Genomic DNA, 25,316 nt, shown 5'->3' on the forward strand with positions numbered 1-25,316 from the left:
TTGGATATTACAAGACTCTGTTCCTTTGCTGTGAAGTTGGGAATTATTTAATAGCCTGCAGCAGCCAGTGATGGAACTACAGAATCGGCTTAAATTTCTGGTTGAAAAAGAAGTCAATCCTCTTTTACACATTGCCTCAGAGCTTAATGGCGATCGAGGGAATACAGCTGATGTGCCATCTACTAATGTAATTGACTTTGAACATAAGTTACAAGTTCTGGAAAGAAAGGTTGGTACATTCAAACGCCTGCAATGGCAACGTTTCAGCTTTGCTGCCTATCTGGAGAAGGGTATAGCTCCGCGTGGTCTGAGGGTCTTAAAAATGCCCTCTTATGGAAATACATACCCTGAACTGTTAAAGCAATGGCAGTGTCTCAACTTAAAGTTGAGCCAAGATTATATGCCTCTAATGAACAACTTCTTCCTGGATATTGAAAATGAATTAAAAAGGGAGATCATTATAATGGAAGATGAATTACTTTCTATGTCCTGTTTTAAGAATTTGCAATTATCCTATCAGTCTATGATAGATAGACTAAGCTCATTAGATGACAGGCTAGAAGTTGTGAAGAAAAGGAAGTTGCTACGTGATATGGGCGATTACCAAGCTGGTAATATATTCTCTTGGCCGAAAAATGAAAAAAATGACAAATCTAGAGATCCTATGGGCTCATATGCAAGGTCTAACTTCACCAGCAGAGGTCGTGCATCTATGATGGAAAAGAACACAGTATCATTAGATACGCTAGATGATTTCCCTGTTCTGAATGCTGGAATTTCAAAATTGGCGCCAAGTGATGAGCTAACGTCGTCATCATTGAGCAGCAGCGCAACTTTTGTTAAGCTTGCAGTAACGGATACCACGCCTCACCCTATGGATATGGGTGCTATTGGGAATAAAACAACGGGGATTGGTGCTACTGCAGCTCCTATGGATAATAAAAACACTACACAAGCACTACAACAAAAAGGTTTGTCTACTTTTTTCAACAAACCCTTTCAGTTGCAGCAAGCTGTGCGGGTGCAGGAGCGGATGGCTACATCTAGGTTCAGGTCCAGAGGTAGAGCTAAACAGAGAGATCCCACCACACCATCGAATGGTAAACGGAAAAGCGAAAGTCCTTTAAAACAATTGAAGATAGCTCAAGGTGATGGCAGGTACTATGAATCTTTCTGATTTCTCTTTGAGAAAAGAACATTACACGCTTTTGGCAAAAGGATTAGGATATATACCAACTTCCACAGAGGACATTGTGAGAGTGTTGACTGATTTAAAGTTGTTTGTAAGGTCCATAGCACTGAAGTTGATTTTTAAAAATGATAAATATGATGCTAATGTTTGTAAACGACGCAGTGTTTTTGTACCTAATTCTGCTCCAATACTCATAGCTTTTAATGATCTTTGTGAGGATGCAATTAGGAAGGCTTATGCAACTAATAATTATAAAAGAAATTATAATTTAACCTACGCAGAATATATTGCTTTGAATGAATTAAAGGAAAACTCACATATTGTGATAAAACAAGCTGACAAGGGGGGGGGGTCAACTGTTATTATGAATAGAGAACACTATATAGGTTCAGTGCTTTTATTGTTGGGTGATGATACAGCGTTCAAGCGTGTTACACTTTTAGAAGTAAAAAGATGTATTAGTTACGTCAACATGTGTGTATATGACCTACAGTTAACAGGAGATATTTCGCTGGATTTATTTCACTTTTTTACAGTACCATGCCCTGTAGTGCTGCAGTTATATGGTATACCGAAACTGCACAAGTCACAGGATAACCCTCCGATGAGACCTATTGTCTCTGGAAACGGGTGGATTACTGAACCCATATCACTCTACTTGCAAAGACAACTACAACCGTTACTAAAGTTTTGTCACACAGTGCTTAAAGATTCTAGTGATTTCCTATTTAAGCTCAAGAATTGGTATATGAATATGGGTTTATCTATAGATACCTGTGAACATATATATATGGTGGTAATGGATATTACATCGTTATTTACTGTAATCCCTAATGATTATAGGCTGGATGCCATTAAGAGAATTTTTGCTGAGACATTCTGGTTTTTCAGCTGGACATACAGAAAATATATGCATGCTGTTAGATCTAGTACTAAGAAATAATATATTCTTGTTTGATAACAAATTTTATTTACAACAAACTGGTGTGGCAATGGGCACACCAGTAGCAAATACTTATGCCAATCTGGTTCTTTCCCAATGGGAGAGAATGCATGTAAATGATGGAGAGAGGTTTTTGAATGAAAATTTGTTATTTTATCAAAGATTTGTGGATGACTGTTTCCTTCTCTGGAAAGGCTCCCATATTGAACTAGAGGATTATATTCTCTCTCTAAATAATTCAACTAGTTTTTTAAAGTTTAAGTATGAATGTTCAATTAGCACCATTAATTTTTTAGACATTACATTAACTAAGAGGGAAGGTGTTATTAACACCACAGTATTTAAGAAAGAAGTATCATCTGGAAGGTACCTATATGCATCAAGTATGCATGCTCCACATGTCTTCAAGGGCATTGTCAAGGCGCAATTGGCTCGCATCAGTAGACTCAACACTGATGATGATGCCTTTAAGAAGCAACTCAATGAAGCATGTGTGGAATTTAAGAACAGTGGGTATTCATCGCATATGATACATGAGATTAGTGAACATATTTTATCTAATAGACATACCCTTTATAAACCTATATTTCAACAGGTACCTAATACACTGCGTGAAACATTGAGTGAGCCAGTAGACAGGATTTGTTTAAGGTTTATAACTTCTTATAGTACCATGACAGCCACGGTGAGAAGTATAGTTAGAAAATATTGGAAGGTTCTTCTTACACAGGATGATATCAAGATGGTTGTGGGGGATAGAGCATCTTTCTCTTATAGAAACATGAAGACAATAAAAAGTATGTTAGCATATAAGGACTTTGATAGAGCAAACTTTACATCCCCTGGTGTATCAAGAAAGGGTACTTTTTCCTGTTATAATTGTAGTTGCTGTGTAGATATTCTACAACAGTGTGATCCATCAAGACCTATAAATACATTTGTTCACCCTGTTTCAAAAAGAGTATATACTTTTAACTGTTTTGCCACTTGTGTAACAAACAATATTGTTTATTTGGCAACATGTGACACCTGTCCCTCCTTTTATGTTGGAAAAACTACAAGAAAACTTAAGGACAGGATCATAGAACATAAATCCAACATAAGGAATGGGAGTGACACGAATGCTTTATCGAAGCATGTAAAAAGTTATGGTATATCCCATACTTTTAAGTTTAGGGTTATAGATACTGTTAGTGTGTCCAAAATTGGGGGGGACCTGTGTAATTTGTTAGACAACAGAGAATACGATTGGATTGTAAGTTTAGCAGCAGATGTGGCACCAGGACTGAATGCAAGTGTTTCATTAAAGCCTGTTTTGACTAAGATACAGCACACAAGATTAAAATAATAATATACATTAACAATTGTACATTCTGAATAACATGACATTTTATTGAGTAAGCATAATTTTATGTAGATTTATTATAACAAGTCTGTTTTTTATTTGTGTTTTATTGTAAGTTTGCATTAATTCAGATCATATGACCATGGCTGCGGGTCATGTGATGTCGTGGGCTTGTATTTAAACATGTGATTTTATTGTACCTTTTGTTAAACATTGAAAAAGGGTTTTGGCCTGAAAGCTTTGTTTTTGGATAAAGGTTTTTGCTCTCAATGTTTGGTTTTTGGTTATTATTGACTGTACCCATTTGTCTTGAGCGATGGTTACCAAACAATACTCCAGTGAACAATAGCCCTAATAAAGATAGTCACAGTCAGTCCATAAAGAATCAGCCACACTGTAAAATCACCACTTTATTGACCACAAGACAGAATGAGCACTTTTGAATCCAATAACAGGAAACTTCATCAGAGATTCTGATAAAGTTTCCTGTTATTGGATTCGAAAGTGCTCATTCTATCTTGTGGTCAATAAAGTGGTGATTTAACAGTGTGGCTGATTCTTCGTGCACTGACTGTGACTGCCTTTATTGGTGCCTGGTGTTCACTGGAGTATTGTTTGGTTATCAGTGCTATTTTTTACTCCAGGAGTTCCTTTGAGGCTATTGAGTGATGTTTAGCCAGGCTTTTGGGTACAGTGATAGTCTGCCCCTGACTGCCTCCAGAGGTGGACAGGCGAGCCTCCTTTCAGGAGCGCTGGAAGGGTCTGCCAAAGAACATATCTCTGTCGCCCTGATTTTGCAGACCCTATCTGCCACAAGGTCAGTGTCTTCCATTGTTATTTCCCCCTCTGCCCCTGGGGGATAATTCACCATGTGTGTCTGACGAAGCTCTTTGGGATTTAAGGAACTACATTTTCCCACCCTTCTGGCCTTTGGGATAAGGCCTGGTAGGGAGGGAAAAACGTACTCCCATGGCAGACAGAGTTTTGCCTTCTTGTTCGCACCTGGTCAGAGTCTCTTTAACTTTAGGCCTGAACAAGTACAAGCCGTCACAAGCAGCGTTAATGAAGGAAGACTTGAAGGGCTCAGCAAACTCACATCCAGGAATGCATCCTCAGAGTGATTCTTGCATCAGCTGTCCTACTCGCACCATCAGCTGCATAAGAAATGAGCTGCATAGAGGAGTTGACTACTGAATTTAAGGTAGCAAGCTGGGTGGTCATCTTGTCTGGAAACCCTCCAGCTGTGGAACCTTGGGGGGTATCACCTAGCTCCTTTAGGAGATCCCTCTGAAGTCTGGTAAAATGGGTCAAATAGGTCAGCAACCTGAGTGTAAAGGCCAGTGACGCGAATGTATGCTTCCCATACTTGTCCATCATTCGAGATTCCTTATTTGGTGGCTGGACAGATGAAGACGTCTCAGCTAACTCCTTTTTGGTGGCTGCCGCCACCACCATAGCATCTACTGGGACACCTTTGGTTAATAAATCTTTGTCTGATGGTGCTGTTATAAATTTGTTGGGCTTCCTCGGAACATGTTGCATGGATTCTGGAGAGTCCCATGCCCTTCAACTAACAATATTGAGGAGTTGGTCAAAGTCAAAGGGCAGAGACACCCAAGAGGTGGAAGGTCGAGAACAAAATGCCTCCAGGTATATGAACTCATCCTCAGAAGGGGTAAGGGTCTTCCAGCCACCTCTCTGCTTCAGGATCTCTAGGATGTCTGAGAAGGAAACATCCTCAGAGTGTGACCGTGGGAACCCTTCTGAATCATCTAAGTCCGTATCTGAAGTGACAGACTCCTCAGGGGAGTCCAGATGTTTCCTCTTACATGTTCTCTTCTTTGGGACCTATCCGGAGGGGTCCTCTGGAGAGGTTTCAAAAGACAGTGACTCACCCAATGGGATGCCCTGGGGTATCGTTTTTTATGCTTGGGGGAGTTGGTAGAGAGGCAGACACCGGCACTTTTGGGGGCAGAGTGCTTGGATCCAAGAGTGGAGCCATCAGGAGTGACAGCACACTCCTCATGACCTCAAAGGCACCACAACCCAGGCCAGAGGGAGCCTCCTGTTCTCAAGAGCCAGGAGACTTCTCCCATACCAAGGAGGTGGGCTCTGAGGCCAATGCAGGCACCGAGCTCACCCGCGCCAATGTCCCAAGAGGCAGATTCGGATCTGACAAAGGTCTAATCTGACTCTCCTCCTGGACCCAAAGGGGAAGTTTTAGCTCGCAGAGCCCTCAACAAAAGATGGCACAGAAGAGGTCGAAGCGGAAGTTGGGACCAAAAAACCTGGGGTAGGTCTCGGACCTGACGATTCCACCACAAACACATCCAAGCACTCCGGCTCCAAAACCACTCAGGTTGGAGGAGGAATACAAGAAGGGGCAGTGACAGTTGTCATTTCCAGTTCCTTCTGGGCTGGACTAGAAAGGATCTTGGCCAGAGCTAGAGTCCGAGGCAACCTCCTGACCACCCGCACCACGTCATCATCCATCAAGTTAGTGGCAAACAAGATTTAGGTAATCTTCCATAAGCATTATGGGATAGTATATAGCCTCGAGCCAGTATAAGGTCTCGAGCTTTAGTAACAGGCCAAGTCAGAACCGATGCTCGGTTCCAAAGCAAACAGCAAGAATGAAGGCGAGATGGGATAACATAACATCATGGCTTAAAGAACAATTACTGCTAAATCTCAAAAAGTCTAAGTTACTAGTATTCTCATCTAAACCACCTCCACAAGATTTTAAAATTTACTCCCAAAACAAGACTGAAATAGAAGTGGTGCATACTGCAAAATTGCTAAGTATTACTATAAATGACAAACTATCCTTTGAACAACATATACTTAATACAATAAAAAAAACACATTTTAAATCAGGTAAACTTTACAGACATACCTTTTACATAAATAAACCCACAAGAACAAAGCTGGCAAATACCTTCCTATTCCCTTCCCTCCTCTATGGCTTCCCCATTTTTACAAACCTTCACGCAGCTCTTAGCAACAAATTACAATCAATGCAATCAACTGGGTGTATAAGAGAATTTAAGTAAATCTTTACCTGCACTTTTCTCAAAAAATACAGCATTTAAATTGATTTATTTGTGTTGCATTGAATACTACAGCTGGACATTGTGGCTCTGTTTTTTTCAGTTAGTTCCCCACCCAGCCTTTCTGCTTTTGTTTTGGTGTTAATCTTGGTGGCTTTGAAACTGCCTGCCCCTCTTGTAAATTTGCATTTGGATACTCCTCCTGGGCACATCTCATTTGCTCACTCAAAAAAAAAAAAATTGCACTTTATTCATCTGCTTTTACTGTATTTGTGTTTCTTCCTACTTTATTACTTTATTTTGCTTTTGCGTCATCTTAAAAGTACTCAATTGTATTTATTACTGCTTGGTGTAACTATCATTCTAAGCCTTTTTGTTTAAGCACTTGAGCTTCAGACCAGTTATTTTACATTAAGAAGGTTTGTGGTCTGCACTGTTGTGGCATGACAGGTAGCTTACATCCTGCTAAGTTGGGAAATGCAGATTGAAGGCTCAGTGTCTTGTTATTCTAAAAGTGTATTAGTTCTGGTTTAAGCACTTGGGCTTCAGGCCAGTTATTTTACATTAAGAAGGTTTGTAGTCTGCACTCTTCTGTGAGGAGAGGCTGGACTCTGCCCTTCTGAGCTGGGAATTTCTGGTTAAAGGCTTATAGTGCCTGCATATTTGAACTGTTTCTTACTGAAATCGGTGTGCCTTGTTTGCTGTAGCATAGACTAGATCCAGGCCTGCTGAATCTAGCTTTGCATTAATCCAGGCCTTCTTAAAAGTATGCAATTGTATATATTACTGCTTGGTAGTAACCTGATTAAAGTGTAGCCATCATTCTAAGCCTTTGAGTTTAAGCACCTGACCTTCAGACCAGTTGTTTTACATTAAAAAGGTGTGTGGTCTGCACTGTTGTGGCAGGACAGGTAGATTACATCCTTCTTAAGTTGGGAACTGCTGATTGAAGGCTCAGTGGCTGTTATTCTAAAAGTGTATTAGTTCTGGTTTAAGTACTTGGGCTTCAGGCCAGTCATTCTACATTAAGAAGGTTTGTGGTCTGCACTCTTGTGGGAGGAGAGGCTGAACTTTGCCCTTCTTATCTGGGAATTTCTGAGAGGCTTATAGTGCCTGCACATTTGAACTGTTTCTTAATGAAACTGGTGTGCCTGTGTGCTGTCGCATAAACTAGATTCAGGCCTGCTGAATCTAGCTTTGTTTATATAACTTGAGCACTAATCCAAGCCTTCTTTTTTTGAGAAGGTTCCCCTGCACCCCAGTGTCAGGAGTGTGTAGTTATAACTTGGCACCCAAGGAGAAACACAGCTCAAGGTGTAAAGTTAAAACTCCAGCAGTTTATTTTCGTCACAAACTCCACACAAGTAACCAAGAGATCTCCACATAAATCCACAAACAAAGTTGGTTGAGCGCTTTCATCTGCCTATAACAGATTTCATCAAAACCAAGAGACTCTAAACACAAGCCCTTATATAGCTGTTGGACATGGTAAGCAAGCTTGCGTTGCTTACAAACTCTAGTAAAGAACAGGCATCAAGGGTTCGTAATGGACCAGACGAGCTAACAGCTAGCAACGGACCGGATGATTTTGCAGAGGCAAATGACCGGGAAACGCGTAAGCGAAGAACTGATTCTACTCTTAACAGTTTATCTGAAATACCCAACGCACAACCCCACAATCCTAACAGTCCTTATTCTGAAGGGGTGGCACATACACAGTCTCAACGGTTGAATTTGAAGGAAGGAGCTGTGGAGGATAATCATTTGAACATCTCATTAGACGCTGACTGCACATTTGATTTTAGCTTGTTTCACCTAGACGACGAATCGCAGAGATTGGGGGCTAGACCCAAAAGGAAAGATGCGGTCAAAACTTATTCTTCTGTGGCTCAGCACCACGAGTCACATAACGGTACTGTTATTAATAAAAAAATAAGATCAAGTCCCAAAGATTTACAAAATCTACAAAATAAGAAAAAAAGTTGTTCAGTTGTAAATAATAAGAAGTTATGTACCTACCATAACGTTCCATGTTAGTTGTCTTCTCTTGCCTTCTTTCTTGCTTGATGGGTTCGGAGCCGATCCGCACTTGCTAAGCTCGAGAGTCACTTTTACCAGCTCGAGGCAGCCCCATATCCCATGATGCAAGGCGGTAAGTACCCAGATCTCGTTTGCTGACAAAGGGCAATAGCACCAAGCATAAAATACTTCCCAAAGGAAGAAAGAAAACTACAGATGGAAGAAGGACCAGGTCTGAATGGTCTTCAGCATAACAGTTTCTTATACAAGGTCTGTCCAGGCCAGGGGAAGGAGGGAGGGTCAAGAAAGAAGGCGAGAAGACAACTAACATGGAGCGTTATGGTAGGTACATAACTTAATGTTAAGTTGTCAATCTCGCCTTCATTCTTGCTTGATGGGACCGCATCCCTAGCACCTCTATCCTGGGTGGCTCAATGGAACAAACTCTTGAGGACTGTAGAGCCAAAACTGGCTCTGTCCCTGGAGGCCAAGTCCAATTTGTAATGGGAAACAAAAGTGTGAGGAGTAGCCCAAGTGGCGCTGCACAAATAGTGTCCAAAGGAAGTCTAGCTTGAAAGGCTGTAGAAGTAGCTAAGCTCCTAGTTGAATGTGCTTTAGGTTTTGAGCACAGCTGTTTTCCCCGAGCGTATAAATTTCAGAGATGACGAAGAAAGCCATCTGGACAAGGTCACTTTAGAAACAGGAAGGCCTTTTTATTATCCGCATAGGAAACAAAAAGTTGATCAGATTTTCTAAATTTTTGTTCTGTCCAAATAATATCTAAGTTGACGGTGGACATCAAGATAATGTAGCTTTTGTTCAGCTCTATCTGAATAGTTAGGAAAAATACAGGAGATCAATGGATTGATTCAGATTGTTCTTTGAAGCGACCTTAGGTAAAAAGGTTGGATTAGTTCTCAAAGATACTCTGTCTTTGTGAAAAAACAAATAGGGGGGTCGAACCGAAGAGCATGAAGTTCAGACACCCTCCTGGCAGATGTAATAGCCACTAGGAATAAAGTTTTCCAAGAAAGATATTTCAGGGAACAAGAAACAGCTGGCTCGAAGGGGAAGAATCAAGGATGTCAGCACTAAATTTAGATCCCACTGAGGAGGAGGATTCCTGATTGGAGGCTTTAGTAGGAAAATTCCTTTCAAGAAGGCCCTGCAGAGCCTATGGGACATAATATTATGATCTGCTATCCCGACATGAAAATTGGAAATAGCAGCCAATTGAACTCTGACTGTGGAAGAAGAGGAGCCTGCATGAAAAATCTCTGCTAAGAAGTCCAGGACTGCCTGAACAGGGCAGTAAAGGATCAATATTTTGGGCCTTAGCCCAATAAGAGAAACGTTTCCATTTGCTTGTATAAATCCTCCTGGTAGAGGATTTTAGCTACTATGATGTCTCTAACTGGGTTAGAGATCAAAGGAAGCCTGGCTAAGGAAGGAAGTGGAGCAACCATGCTGTGAGGTTGAGAGAAGGGATTGACCGGTGCAGCTGACCCGATTGGTGAATCAGAAGATCTGGCACTGGGTCCAGATGCCACGGCTGCACCAAAAGGTGATGATGGAGGAACGGAACCAAACTTGTCGAGGCCAGTAAGGGGCAATGAGAATCAATTTGGCTCTCAAAGCGGTAGCTTTCTGGATCACCTGAGGGATCAGAGGAAATGGAGGGAAGGCATAAAGAAGTCCCTGGGGCCAATCCTGGGTCAGAGCGTCTCTGGGGGATGGCCTGATAGAGGGAAGAGGCTGAAGAAGTCTGGACATTTGCTCTTTTGGGGAGTAGCAAAAGATCGCAACATGGACGACCCCATTCCAGAAAAATCTCTTCCGCTATAGATTGCTTGAGAGACCACTCGTGAGGCATGAGGATAGCTCTGCTCAATCTGTCCGCTATAATGTTGGTTTTCCCAGGGATATGCGTTGCTACCAGAAACCGAGAGGAGATCGCCCATTGCCATAGTCTGAGCGCTTCTCGACACAAGGGGTAGGACTTGGTTCCGCCCTGTTTGTTGATATACCAAACTACAGACATGTTGTCTGTGTGGACTGCAATTGTCCCTACGGGAAGAAAGTCGTTGAGGGCTTGCAACGTTAAAAGCACTGCTCTCATCTCCAGGACATTTATGTGCAGATGGTACTCGAACGGCTGCCACGTCCCATGAACCATCCTGCCCTGATAATGACCCCCCCACCCGATCAGGGAGGCATCCGTGGTGACAGTGGCTATCGGGGATGGGGTACAAAGTACCTGCCTTGGTGAACCTGAGGCGATGTGATCCACCAAGCAAGATGCTCTTTGCATGTCTGTGTCACCAGAATCTGGTGACGCATTGGAAGTTGCTGGTATGACCATCGTGAACAGCATCCACTGAAGAAGGCATGTAGAATCGAGACAGGGAAGAAGAGTAATGGCCGCAGCCATGAGACCTAATACCTTTAGAACCATTCTGGCCTGTACTTTCTTGCTGGCCAGAATGATCCTGACATGACTCTGAATGTCTGAAACTCTTTGTTCTGTAAGGGTAGCTGACATCCGAACAGTGTTTAAGCTTGCCTATGAAGGTAATAGACTGGCAGGGCGATAAGGATGACTTTTCGAAGTTGATTGAGATGCCCAAATGAGAACAAAGGTCTATTGTGTAATCCCTGGCTTGTATAAGCTGATGCCTGGTGGTGGCTGACAGGAGCCAGTCGTCGAGATACGGAAACACCTGGAATCCTTGACGTCTCAGGTGAGCCGTGACCACTGCCATGCATTTGGTGAACACTCTGGGGCTGTAGTGAGACCAAAGGGCAGGGCTCTGAACTGGAAATGACTGGACCCCAGCCAGAAATCTCCTGGAGCGTCTGTGAATTTTGATGTGATAGTACGCATCCTGAAGATCTATTGAGCACATCCAGTTGTCCTTCTGTAAGAAGGGCAGAATTGACTGAAGAGAGACCATTCGAATCTTGTCTTCCTGACAGACTTGTTGAGTCTGCTGAGATCCAATATTGGTCTCCAGTCTCCCGTCTTTTGGGGACCAAAAGAACCTCGAGTAGATTCCGGCTCTGAATGGTCTATTGTAACTGGCTGAATGGCTCTTTTTGCAGTAGTTTTGAGATTTCTGACTCTGCAATCTCCCTTAGACCGGGTGGTACATCTGGAAGGGAACTTGAGGGAAGGGACTTTCCTCGAAAGGAATTATGTAACCCTTGGATATGATCGACTGTACCCATCTGTCTTGAGTGAGGGAATGCCAGGCTTCTGGGTACAGTGATAATCTTCCCGACTGCCTCCAAGGAGGGACAGCCGGGCAACACCTCAGGGATGCTGAAAGGGCTTGTCAGAGAGAGGCTCCCTGTTTCCTGGTTCTTGGACCCCTCTGCCTCTAGAGCGGCGTCTGTTGTTGTTACCCCCTCTGCCTCTAGGGGTAAACTGACCACGTGAATCCGTGACTCCTTGGGATTTACGGAACCACATTTTCCCACCTTTCTGTCCTTTGGGATAAAGTCTAGAAGGGGTGGAAAACGGACTCCAACAGCAGAAAGAGTCTTGCCGTCCTGTTCGCACCTGGTCAAGGTTTCCTTCACCTGAGGGCCAAACAAAGCTGACCCATCAAAGGGAGAATTTGTGAAGGACGCCTTAAAGGGATCCGCAAAATCACATAGCCGCATCCAGGCTTGGCGTCTAAGAGCCACACCTGTACCTGCGGCTCTACTCGCTCCATCCGCAGCATAAGATATTAGCATGGAGGAGTTTGCAATGGAATTGAGGGTTCCTAGCTGCGAAGCAATTTTTTCTTGAGCCCCTGCAGCTGTAGGATCCTGAACTACTTCACCCAGCTCCTTAAGGATATCCCTCTGGAGTCTGGTGAAGTGACATAGGTAAAACGCATAGCAAAGGTCGCTGAGGAAAACATCCGCTACCTATCCATGGTCCTAGAGTCCTTATTAGGAGGATGGACGGGCACGGAAGGATCTGCAAGTTCCTTTTTGGTGGCCGCAGCCACCACCATGGCATCAGCGGGGACACCCTTAGTAAGGAATTGTTTGTCACACGGGGCAGTGATAAATTTTGAAGGCCTCCTAGGGACTGGCTCTAGAGAGTCAGGAGGTGCCCACGGCATACATGCAATAACCTGCATAAGGGGGTAGAAAGGCGGAGACACCCAGGAGGTGGAGGGCCGAGATCCAAACGCCTCTAGGTATACTGACTCATCCTCAGAGGGATTGTTGGTGGGCCAGTTTCCCTCTGTTTCAGGAGTTCTAGGATGTCTGAGAAGGAGACATCCTCAGAGGATCTAGGGGATCCCTCTGACTCATCAAAGTCAGTATCGTGACAGACTCGGGGAGTCTACATGCTTCCTCTTACAAGTCCTCTTCCTAGGAGGATCTCCCGAAACATCAGGAGAATCCTCGGAAGAGGGGAAATTCCCAATGGGGAAACCTGAGGCGGAGGATCTCTGGGTCCTGTAGCAAGAGAAGTGGCAGAGATGTCAACAGGTACTATAGAGGGAGGAGCTACGGGAACAGACTGCTGACTGATACCAGTGGCCAGTACACTCTTCATCACCTCGAATGCTCCCTCCCAGGCAGGTCCGAGAGAACCCGCTCCAAGAGCTAGGAACTCCAGGGACCACCGAAGGGAAGTCTCCGAGGCAGATGTCGGAGCCGAGCTCACCAGGCCGAGGCTCCAAGGGAAGAGCGGGCTCGGACAAGGGTCCGATGCCACGGAGGAGACCATGGAAGCCGACCACGAATCCCTCTAAGGAAGGTCTCAAGAGGAGATAAGAGTAGAGGCTGAAGGAACAGAAGGGGTATCCGTCCTCCAGCCGTAGCAGTAACCATTCCGAAGACTCCAACCCAAGCTCTGGGGTAGAGTTGAAGGAGGAACTGTAACGGGGTGTGGACCAACAGTCGCCTGTTGAGACGGACTATGTAACATTTGGGCCAGTACCTGTGACTTAAGTAATCTACTGACCACTCTCTCTAGGTCATGATCTGACAATCTGGATGACCTTGAAGATCGCTCGATGGCTCCGTTCGATAGAAGAGGTGAAGCCGAGCCGAGTATCGGCTCCAAGGAAGGAGACCTCGACCTCTTCCTGGAATGAGCCATCGGAGCCGATACCATAGATCCTGTCGGAGCCGACCTCTCGGAGCCGACAGGATATCGGCTCCAGCCGGAGCCGATACCACCAAAGTAACGGTGTCGGAGCCGATCGAGCCGACACCGATGCCACATGGGTGTCGGAACCGATCGAGCCGACACCGAGTGGTCGATACAGATTCGGCACCGATAGCCATCGGTGCCGAACAGAATCGGCTCCAGCCGAGCCGATCTCGACTGAACGAAGTCGAGCAGGCCGCAGGCTTAAACACAGAAGCCTGGGCCTTGGAAGATTTAACTGATTTGGATGGAGCCAGCCGGAGAGCCCTCCGGCTTAAGAAGGCCCCTAAGATCAGTTTGTTGCGTCTTTCCTGCAGGACTCTCTGGCTGAAGGAATGACAAATAGCACAGGAGTCCTGCAGGTGAAGAGGCCCCAGGCAATAAGAAGTGTGACCGTCTGTCAGAGACATCTTCTGACAGCACGAGTCACACTTCTTAAAACCTGAGACCCTCTCCTTTGACATGGTGCTTTACACAAACACACACACACACCAGTCAAAAAATTAACTTAAATAAAATACCAAAAGGTATTTCTATAAACAAACACACACACCCTAACAGGGAGGGATGGGATGGGTAAAGTTTGACTAAAATAAATTAGAAAAGACAGGGATTTTCTGTCACAAAAAGTAAATAATTAACTAATAACTAATTATTAAGGGTTTTTTTAAGAAAAAGGGGCTTAAATATCCAAAAAGTGAATCACTTACCAGGAGCTGGTAAAGGAGGACCTCATAAGCGGCAAACGAGATCTGGGTACTTACCGCCTTGCATCATGAGATATGGGGCTGCCTCGAGCTGGTAAAAGTGACTCTCGAGCTTAGCAAGCGGGAGCCGAGGGATCGGCTCCGAACCCATCAAGCAAGAATGAAGGCGAGATTGACAACTTAACATCAAATGTTTTAAACAGTTAGACATTAATAATTTTATTAATAGAGATGTAGTTTTTACACAGAATGAATATTGTAATGATTTCAATGGAACTCAGACAAGGTTTGAGGAGGGTAATATTAAGCACAAGATATATACATTAGGTAAGAGGCTTTTACAGGCCAAGAGCATTAAAATTGACAATGCTTACTTATTACAATGCATTGATTTAGGCATTATACCTAAAGGGTTACGATTTTTTAAATTACCTTTGGGTTTAGACTATACAGAAAATGTTATGCATGAATTTAATAAAATGTTTGACCATTTTGGCATTCTATATATGGAGAAATTGATTAAATGCAATGAGGAAAAACTGGTGTACATAACTAATGAGATTGATACACTAAATGAAGAAATATTGCATGATGAACATATTGACCAGTGGTATGATTTATACCACAAACAATTTAGTTCTGTGGAATACAAGGTGACCACTATTATTCATAGAAAGAATGGCAAAATTGATAGAGACATTACGTTGTACAAACAGCAGAGAGCATACGTATGGCCTCAGAGTAGAAAAAATGGGATTAGATCAACTAAGGGAAACGAGAAATTCAGAAAGGAAAGGAAGGACACATGGACTATGGAAGATGATCAAAATTTTCAAGGGGGACGGTTTCACCCAGCACCCAAAACATACAAAAGGAGATTTTAGAACAGGTTCCCATTCCATTGGTTGGTCAAGAAAGTTCAGAACTTAGTGGCCCCCAGATCAATATCGAAGACACCACTTTATGCACTATTAACACAAATGAAAACAACCCAGTTGTTATACACTCGTATAAGGGTTTGCAAGTGTACAATTACACTGATACTTCTATTTCTGAAGAATTTTGTACCTTATTTTGTAAGGGAATGAAATTCATCCCTACAGCCAAGTTCAATATTTTTGACACCATCAAGGAGACTAAACTGTTCTGTAGAAGAATGAATTTGGCTATTCAATTTAGGGACACAAATAAAGAAGATAACATGGTGCAGGACGACGATAGTCATCATGTTAGACTGAAAAAGAAAAGTTCTTATGTTCCAGGATATAACCCTACTGTAGCACAATATGAAAAACTTGTGGCCAAAGATATGTATTGGTTATATCATCAAACCAAGAAAAATATTCAACAGTCTCCCATTAGTTCTCAGGACAATCTTTCAGTGGTAGAAAGGGAGTGTTTGAATAAAGTTATAGGTAATAGGGACCTTAGGGTCATGAAGCCCGACAAAGGGGGTGGGATTGTGTTATTTAACACTACTAATTGCAACCAAGAAATCTTGAATATATTACATGAATCTGGGAATTATGAAGAAGTGTCCCTTAATCAGGTCAACATTGGTTACAAGCGTATAGATCTTGTAATCGAAGAATTTTTACTTGACAACAGGATTTCCAATGAGACTTATGAGTTCATTAGAACGGAATTCCCTAAGATGGCCACCATCATAGGGATTCCGAAAATACATAAAAATCTCAATAAACCCCCATTTAGACCAATAATTTCAGGTTCTAAGTCTAAAACATACAATTTAGGGGTCACTATTGACACTTGGATCTAAAACACGTATATAACAATGTTGACCATCTTACCAAAGATTCTTGGAATTTTTTGAGCAAACTAACCCCCATGATTTGGCAAAAAGGGCTAACTTTTCTAACAATTGATGTTATCGACCTTTTTTCCTGTATTCCCAGGGATAAGGGGCTGGATTACTTTCATGATAGTTTAAAAGATATTCAGGTTTGAGTTTTGAGAAAATCAATTTGATAGTAGACATGATGGGGTTAGTCCTCGACCACAATTATCTGCAATTCCAAGGGAACTGTTCAGACAAAGTAGAGGAGTAGCTATGGGGGCTTCTTGTGCCCCAGTCTTCGCAAATATGGTAATGCTTGAATGGGAATCCTTGTTCATTTTTCCTAGTCCATATTACAAATATATATCACATTACACTCGATATTTGGATGATTTGTTTGTCCTTTGGAACGGACCGGTTCATTTGATACCAGAATTCATTGAATATTTGAATAAAACAACTGATTTTTTGAAATTTACTTATAATGTGGAGTCTCAAGGTATAGCATATTTGGATACTTATATTTACACCACTGACACTGAATTTCAGTCTAAAATTTATAGGAAAAAAACTTTTTCGAATGATTACTTATATTACAACAGTTGTCACCCACCCCACATTTTTAAAAATGTTTACAAAGGTCATACACAAAAGTGTATACGTGCTGCTCGGATGTCTTCCACGAGGGAGACCATGGAAAGTGAATTGAGCATTATATATGAAATGTTTTCTAACAGGGGGTAGCCAGATGAATTGATTAAACCTATACAAGGTTATGTTATGAAAGAATGGGGCAACAAATATCCTGCTTTATTAGGTAGGCCTTTTGTTTCTCAAGAGAAGAAGAGAGTACAAGGAGGCTGTACTTGTGTTCTCATGTACAGTCCCTATGTTAATGTTTTGAAAGAGATCTTTTTAAAGCATTGGAATCTCTTCAAAATTTCAGAGGATGTTTGTAGTGTAGTGGGATATGCCCCAAACTTTGTTTACAAAACATCACTAAATATCAAAAGGATGTTGGAAAGGACCAACCAGAACCACAGAGAGGTGGTAGGAAATAGATACACCAGGAAATGTGGTACATGCAAGCAGTGCAGGTTTATCAATGAAGCCAAGGTTGTAAAACTGAAAAATATCATTCATAACAGTTTACATAGTAAGGGGGGGAAGTGCAATACATCTAGATTAGTCTATGTTGCCACCTGTGTGGCGTGTGATGCATACTATATAGGCAAAACGGAAAGGAGACTCAAGACAAGAATTTATGAACACACATATAGAATTAGGAAGCAAGATCCTAACAATGCGTTAAGTAGACACATTTTAGATAAAGGCAGTGAGCATTCCTTTCTGTTTAGCATCATAGATTCTATAGATCAAACTGCCACAGGGGGCAACTGGAAATGTTATTTATCACTTCTTGAAAGTAAATGGCAAATGTTATGTGATGCTACGACCAAACCTGGTCTTAATGATCACATAAGCATTTAACCTTTTCTTATTTTGGATAGTTGATCATTGTTGCATTTTATTCCAACAGTATGCATTTACCCTCATCTACTATTTTTTGTACTATTTTTTGTACATACATATATGCAACCCTTCATATGTATTTATTTGGATTACATCAGATCTTACCACACTATAGGGTATACATATTCTGACATTTTTTCAAGTTGACATTTCTTAGTATGTGGGCCTTCCTTGTATGTATTAGTATTTAGTTACTGTGTCATTAGACATTACTTGCTTTTGGACTTTAGCAGATTTTTTGTATGTACACAGTTAAATGTTTAGATCTTTTGTATGTATATAGGTATATGTATTATTAGGAATTTATGAATTTTTTAATACTTTTTAATATTTTTCAACACTTAATAATGAATTCACAATGAATTTAAAAAGTTCAGCAAGGCAGGTTTAATATTTTACATGCATTATGTATTTTTTATGTATTTTTATGCATTTTTTATATTTCATTATTGGTTTTACAATAGTTTTTTTGTGTACAGATTATGTTTTGATTTAATGACCAATTAACTAATTTTGGCGCCTAATCAGCTATATAAGGGCTTGTGTTTAGAGTCTCTTGGTTCTGATGAAATCTGTTATAGGCAGATGAAAGCGCTCAACCAACTTTGTTTGTGGATTTATGTGGAGATCTCTTGGTTACTTGTGTGGAGTTTGTGACGAAAATAAACTGCTGGAGTTTTAACTTTACACCTTGAGCTGTGTTTCTCCTTGGGTGCCCAGTCATTCCGTGTTTGCTTTTGTCTGGTTGGATTATTGTTTGTAGTTATAACTTGTCTGATTGAAGACTACAGGAACAGGGTTAGTTTTGAGATTTTTTTTACTGGTTAATTGGGTAATTTGTTTAAAAGCCTTTTCTGATTGCTTGTAGTCATCTAAAGCTGCTTTAAGTGTTTTTTTTTACTGTTTGTAGTCGTTTAAAGCTGTTTTAAGTGTATTTTTTACTGTTTTTGCCTTATCTTTAAAAAAAATGTTCATTGTTTACCACCTTTCTAAGCTAGTATAATCCAGTTTTCAGACTTGTGCTGAATTCAGGGCTGTGTTACAAGTTTCTGAGTTGCCCATACCTTACTTGGATATAAGGTTTCTCTGTTCACCTGTGAGATAGGGAGCTTTGAGCAGCCATCTGTCCCTGGAGGAGTGGTTCCAGCCCAGATGTTAGTAGTTTATAGGCCATTTTCGGCTAATTTGTATCTCTTTCATTTCCCTGCTGTAAAAAACGCGTTCGCACGGTTTTGCACGTCTGGGCAGTGCCGGTTAGCTAGAGCTAAATTATTCCCAGCTCCACCAAGTCTCCTCTTCAGTTTTTCCCTTGAAAGTAGTCTAACTCTCAACCTAAGCACTTAAAAACATCCTACAGTCCAGCACCTAATAGCAAGCACTAATATACCCTGACACTTGATTGCCCAACAGGGCAAGGCTCATTATTCACTCCTCACCAACCAAGCAACTAAGCGGCTCACCCTACTATTCAGGCATGACTAAAGGGCAATTTCAGGTATACTCTCCAGTCCAGCTGGTGAACCTGGGTATCCTGAGGCAATGTTACAACTGCCTCATGTACACAGACAACCCTCTCCTCCTACCACAAAATATTAACATATGTGAGAGATGCAATTATATAGCTAAATTGGAGGCTAAGCTCTCTCCACCCAAGACTGGAACAGGTAGTCATGAGGAGAAAGTTAACACTTGCACCACACCTCCAGCCTCACACAGACATACTAAACCAGCACTGGCAAAAAATACACATAAATACACAAAATCATACTCGGAGGCTCTAAATAAAAACCTGCAAAAGCATCAGAGACCTCCAAAGCAGACACCCAAAAAACCTGCACCTCCCATCACAAACCAGAAAACACATAAAACACAAAATCAGTGTGCTTCACAATCACAGCCCTTAAGGCGAAATAACATACCTAACACACTAGTAATAGGTGACTCTATAGTCAGGCACACTGACATCCCACTCAATAGGCTGGACAAGGAGAAGGTTACTGTTAGCTGCCTGTCGGAAGCCAGAATCCGCCACATAACACAAGTACTCAGGTCACTCCAGAACAAGAACATATATGACTATGTCATTGTTCATGTTGGTGTGAATGACCTGAGACGTACCTCCCTGGACTACATGAAAAGAGACATGGAAGAGCTCTCTGATCGTGTAGCCCAGGCGGGTATGACCCTGACCCTGAGTAGCATCCTGCCCTCAACAAGAATGATAACACAGTATAAAGAAAAAATTATCAATTTCACAATTGGCTAAGCTTCTGGTGTCATTCAAAGGGGATCTAGTGTCTGTCAGCCTGGGACGACATGCTCAAGAAGCCTCCTTGCTTTGCAAGAGACGGCTTGCACCTGTCACCCCTAGGCTTTTGAATACTGGCCAAGGCTCTTGCTGCCCCCATAGTGCCTTTTTTAGGCAAGGCTCAAAAGTCAAACCCACCTCCGTAAACAGCAGAAATAAAAAAATGAGGGTTATGCTACTCAACGCCAGGAGTTTAAATCTTAAAATGCACATGCTTGAAACACTCCTCAGTATGGAGAACGTCGACATCTGTGCGGTAACTGAAACCTGGTTCAAGGCTCCATAGAGCACCCCAGCACTAACGGGCTACATCTCATACCACACATTTCAGCCACAGAACATGGACCGAAACACAAAAGGAGGGGGTGTATCCGTAGTCATCAAGGATAACTACACCTCCAGGTTAGTGGCGCAGCATGATACCTCTGAGATCATCCATGTGCAACTAACATCGGGCAAATCTGCAATTCAAATTGTGGCCTGCTACAGATCACCCTCCATGACCCAGGACCACCACTCCGCCTTTCTGGAGACACTGGAAAACATGAAGGTTTTACCGAACACCCTGATATTGGGCAATTTCAATTACCCTACCATTAACTGGGAAAACTACTCAAGTACAAACTACCAGGTCCAGCGCTTCCTGGAATTTATCAACTCAAATGCCCTGGATCAGCTGGTAAACTCCCCTATCAGAGGTGAAAACATACTGGACTAGGTCATCAGCAACATGGGAGACAGGTGTTCCACACCGGAGGTCAACCCGTCACTGGTTAGATCAGACCATAAACTAATCACTCTGGATGTCCACACCACACCACCACCCCCAACCAAGAAAACCACAGTGAAAATCTTTTCTATAGCAAATTTTACCTTACTTAAGACAGAGGTGGTAAGTTTCACAGCCCCCACGCTAAAGGATAACCGTGTCCAAGATGCAGAAACCTTTACAAATGCACTCTATGAGCACCTACAAGGATGCATGGATTGTGCCATCCCTAGCAAAACCAAGACTCACTCCCCTAAGAGAAGGAAACCAGTCTGGTGGACCCCTGCCATAAACAGGCTATACAATAGAAGGAGGAAACTAGCTCAGAAAAAAAGCAAATCCCAAGAAGGAAAGACATCCCTGATCAGTAACAGTAAGAAACTAAGGTCCCTCATAAAATCATCCAAGGCTAACTTCAAAAGAAAAATAGCCAAGGATTCGAAAGATAACCACAAAGCCTTCTTTAGCTATGTCAAGAATCTAAGTGGCAACTCGCAGATATGCTCTGAGCTAATGCAAAACAGCACAGAATATATTGAAACTATTGATATTGCCAACATCCTGGCAGATAGATTCAGTGCAAACTTCACCCCCCCTCTTACCCCCAAAAGGGCCCACAACAATACCAGAAAAGTGTAGTGTCCCGGAAATCACAGACGCACAGGTGAAAACAGCCCTTTCAAAAGCCAAAAGCACAGCGTCAATGGGGCCAGATGGTGTTCCAGGCTGCATCTTGCACGAAATACAGAACGAACTAATCCCCCCCCCCCCCACCTAAACACACTGTTCAACCTCAGCCTCTCCACAAGCTACATGCTCATAAAATGGTGCACAGCAACAGTTATTCCACTCCACAAAGGAGGGGCCACAACTGACCCTGGTAACTATCGCCCCATAAGCCTGACTAACCTGGTCTGTAAGCTATGGAGCGCATCATCATGGAACTCATTAACAAAGACACTGGGAACCTCCAAACACTTGACCCTGCCCAGTTCGGCTTTGTTAAGGGCAGATCATGCCTACTAAACTTGGTTGACTTCTTCGAGACAGTCATCAAGGTCATAGATGAGGGGAAGGTGGTTCACACAGCCTATCCTGACCTCGCCAAGGCTTCTGACATCATTCCCCACTCAGGATTTATAGAAAAACTCACCAGCCTGAACATAAACCCCTACATCACAAGATGGGTTGCCAACTGGCTTACAGACAGAACTCACACGGTAAGAAGAGCGGGCTCCAGGTCCGACTCTAAACCAGTCACAAGTGGTGTCCCACAAGGCTCGGTCCTGGGACCTCTGCTGTTTGGCATATACTTCTCAGAAGTACAGGCAAACACAATAGGACTATGGCTAACCAAGTTCGCCGATGACTGCAAACTGGGAGCCATAATTGACTCTCCGGCTGACACGGACATTCTCCAAAAGGGCCTTACTGAGACAGACAGCTGGTATCAAAGTCATGGTCTCAAGCTAAATGTCAAAAAATGCATAGTCATCCCATTTGGGAAAAACAAAACACCCATGAATTACCACATAGGTGGCAGCCCCCTTAATACCAAAGAGGTAATAAGAGATCTGGGGACCCAGGTAGATAGTAATCTCTCCTTTGACAATCATATTGCCAAATTAGTTAGGAAATCCTTCTATGTAGCCCATCTAATTACTAAAGGGTTTGCATCTAGAAATAAAGAGGTTATAGTGCCCCTCTACTCGTCACTCATCAGACCCATCATAGAGTACAATGCCTCATTTGGGCTGTACCTCACAAGACACTTCCAACAGCTGGAAAGATCACAAAAGTACCTCACCAAGAGGATTACTTGCCTCAAACATATGTCCTATGCAACCCGACTGGAAAACCTCTGGCTGTACTCAGTGGCATATCGCTTACTCAGAGGTGATCTCTGCCTGACTTACAAAGCTATGTCCAAATCAGAATTGATGGACATGCTCCACCTAAAGAAATCCAAGTCACTGTAAGCCACTCGCTCTAGTGAGCTAAACTTCATCACAACAATAAATAGAACATGCTGAAGGGATAGATTCCTGTCACAAAGACTCCCCATGCTTTGGAACAAAATTCCTAACTACATTAGGCAGAGCCCCTCACTAACACTCTTTAACGGAAACCTTGATGAGTGGATGGGTAACAGAAAATACACCCCTGGGATCACTTCATTGGCTCTTCTTGACAGAGGCTCAGTTAATTAGTCAATGGGGTGGCGAAAGCTGACACACTCTGGCTAGGCTTATAAATGCCCTTGGGCAGATAGCCTAGTACCTACCTATGACCCTATGAACAATCAAGCTATTATAAAAGTGCTAAATTTGCCTCTGAGCTACCAAACCTCACACACCATTGCCAGGCCATCAAGGAACCGAATTGACTCGAGTTTCCCCACTACCTTCATTACACCCAACTCACTACTGCTCATAAACTAATATATAACCCAGAAAACTGCCCTACACTTCAAGATATCTTACAAAACTTACATCGCCTCTAGGAATCTTTGGACTATTAATAAACAACTTCTTTGTTTATCCAAACCCAACAGAAGAGTTGGACAAAGCTTATACTCCCACTCCATAGCACAATTATGGAATAACCTACCCTCCTCCATTGCACTACTTGATTCCATAAAAACTTTTAAAACTGCCCTAAAAAGCCATTTTCTTATTTAATTTATTTATTTATTTGCATTTGTTGACCGGGATAGTCCACTGGGCCACAAAATTGCCTTTTTGGCCAAGCCTACAGACCACTATAGAACTAATCCTAGGACCCTGCTGAATAATCTGATTCTTTTGTTCTTAACTGACAAGTATTAAATTATTTACGTTCATTTACTTCTCAACATAACTAATCTGTATTTCTTTCACTATCTTATCTCTTACAATCAGTAGCTTAAATTAATAACCTCTCTTCTATCAAAGTGCTTAAATGAACAGATTGCTATCAATTGTTATTCTTCCTGCATACAATATTGGCATTAAAATGCTGTATAAGTAATACCATTAAAATATTGTATATGCAATAACGACACCTTACCTGACTCTATAAAATATTCTACTTTGCTTATTTCTAATTATTAAAACTTGGATAAAAATGTTGTCACTGTTCTAGTATTGTAATAGTATGCCTTTGTAATAATCTTTGTAGCATAATTGGAGCCCCCCCCCCCCCCCGAGTCACTACTGAAAATGGGTTTCTAACCCGGTGGACTTTCCTGGTCAACAAATATCAATCAATCAATCAATCAATCAATCAATCAATAAATAAATAAAATACATTTTTGTATTTCTGTAATTATTTCAATAAACATGCACTTACAGAGGAGTTTCTTGTTATGTGAAATCTTATGTCTGGCTAACAAAAACATTCTAACAATATATGCTGAGATCGTACAGATTTCAAGATATGAAAATTTGTGTGTGAAAGTTTACAAAAATATAATATAGGGGTTGTGTGGATTCTAACATATTACAGAATTTATGGAAAAGACTATGGATGCACCAACTATTATCACTGTAAAGAATACTTCTTACAGATAACATTGCTATTTGTACAGTTTTAATAGCTTTTTTCACAAAATATTTGCATGTTGTTATCTTATGCTTTTTAAGTTTATTTTTCGGAAAATGCTCTGAAATGCAAGATGTGACATTCCACCCCACATAGGTGTTTACGAGTTGTACTAAAGGCCCAGGAATGCCCCCTGCTGTATTGGGGTCCTTTCCTAATTTTCAAACCACACAAAAGCTTTTCTACTTTAATAACTATGATTTTTGGGTGTTAGATTTTCTAGCCTCTCAAATAAATTGCAGTACGTCCTGAGAAAATTGGTTTCTGAAAGGAACTAATATTTAGACTGTGAGCTTCAGGGTCTACAAATTTGGATGACACCTTGCATCTTTGTGAAGGCTGCCAGCTTAGCTAGATAGAATTTTGTAGATAATTCTGTCATTTGTAAATATTAATATAAGCCACAGGCTTGCTCTCTTAAATGTAAGAAAATTGTGCTAAATGTTGAACTTCAAAAATGTAACAGTGCACTCTGCTGGAAGAAAGCTGATAAGTCAAGCATTGTATGACTGATCTCAAACTTGGAGCCGTGATGTCTGGACCAGCAGATTCTTTCTATTGTTTTGAGACCAGAGTTAATTGCTAGATTTTACATATATACTCTCTTTAATTGCTGTGGTTTCTTGACCAGGAGCAAGATCAAATAAATGTTAAAATTCTGAGTTTATGTTAGCTTGGGAAGTTAAACCAGAGAAGTGTCAAGAATGATGGAATCTAAAATGAGTCAGCAGTGATGTATTATCAATTTAAAAGACTGTCTCAGAGAGTGAGAATCTGAGAGAGAGCATTTGGATTTTGTCTAAAGCTGACAACAACTCACCAGTACTCTGCTCTGTATGTAAGTTTTTTAGAACTGTGACTGCTCTTAGGAATAGATAGGAAGTAGTAAGTGTAGTCGAGTTGCTTTCT

This window comes from Protopterus annectens, chromosome 9.part0 (assembly GCF_019279795.1).
Source record: "Protopterus annectens isolate FY-2018-M chromosome 9.part0, PAN1.0, whole genome shotgun sequence".
NCBI classification, from domain to species: domain Eukaryota; kingdom Metazoa; phylum Chordata; order Ceratodontiformes; family Protopteridae; genus Protopterus; species Protopterus annectens.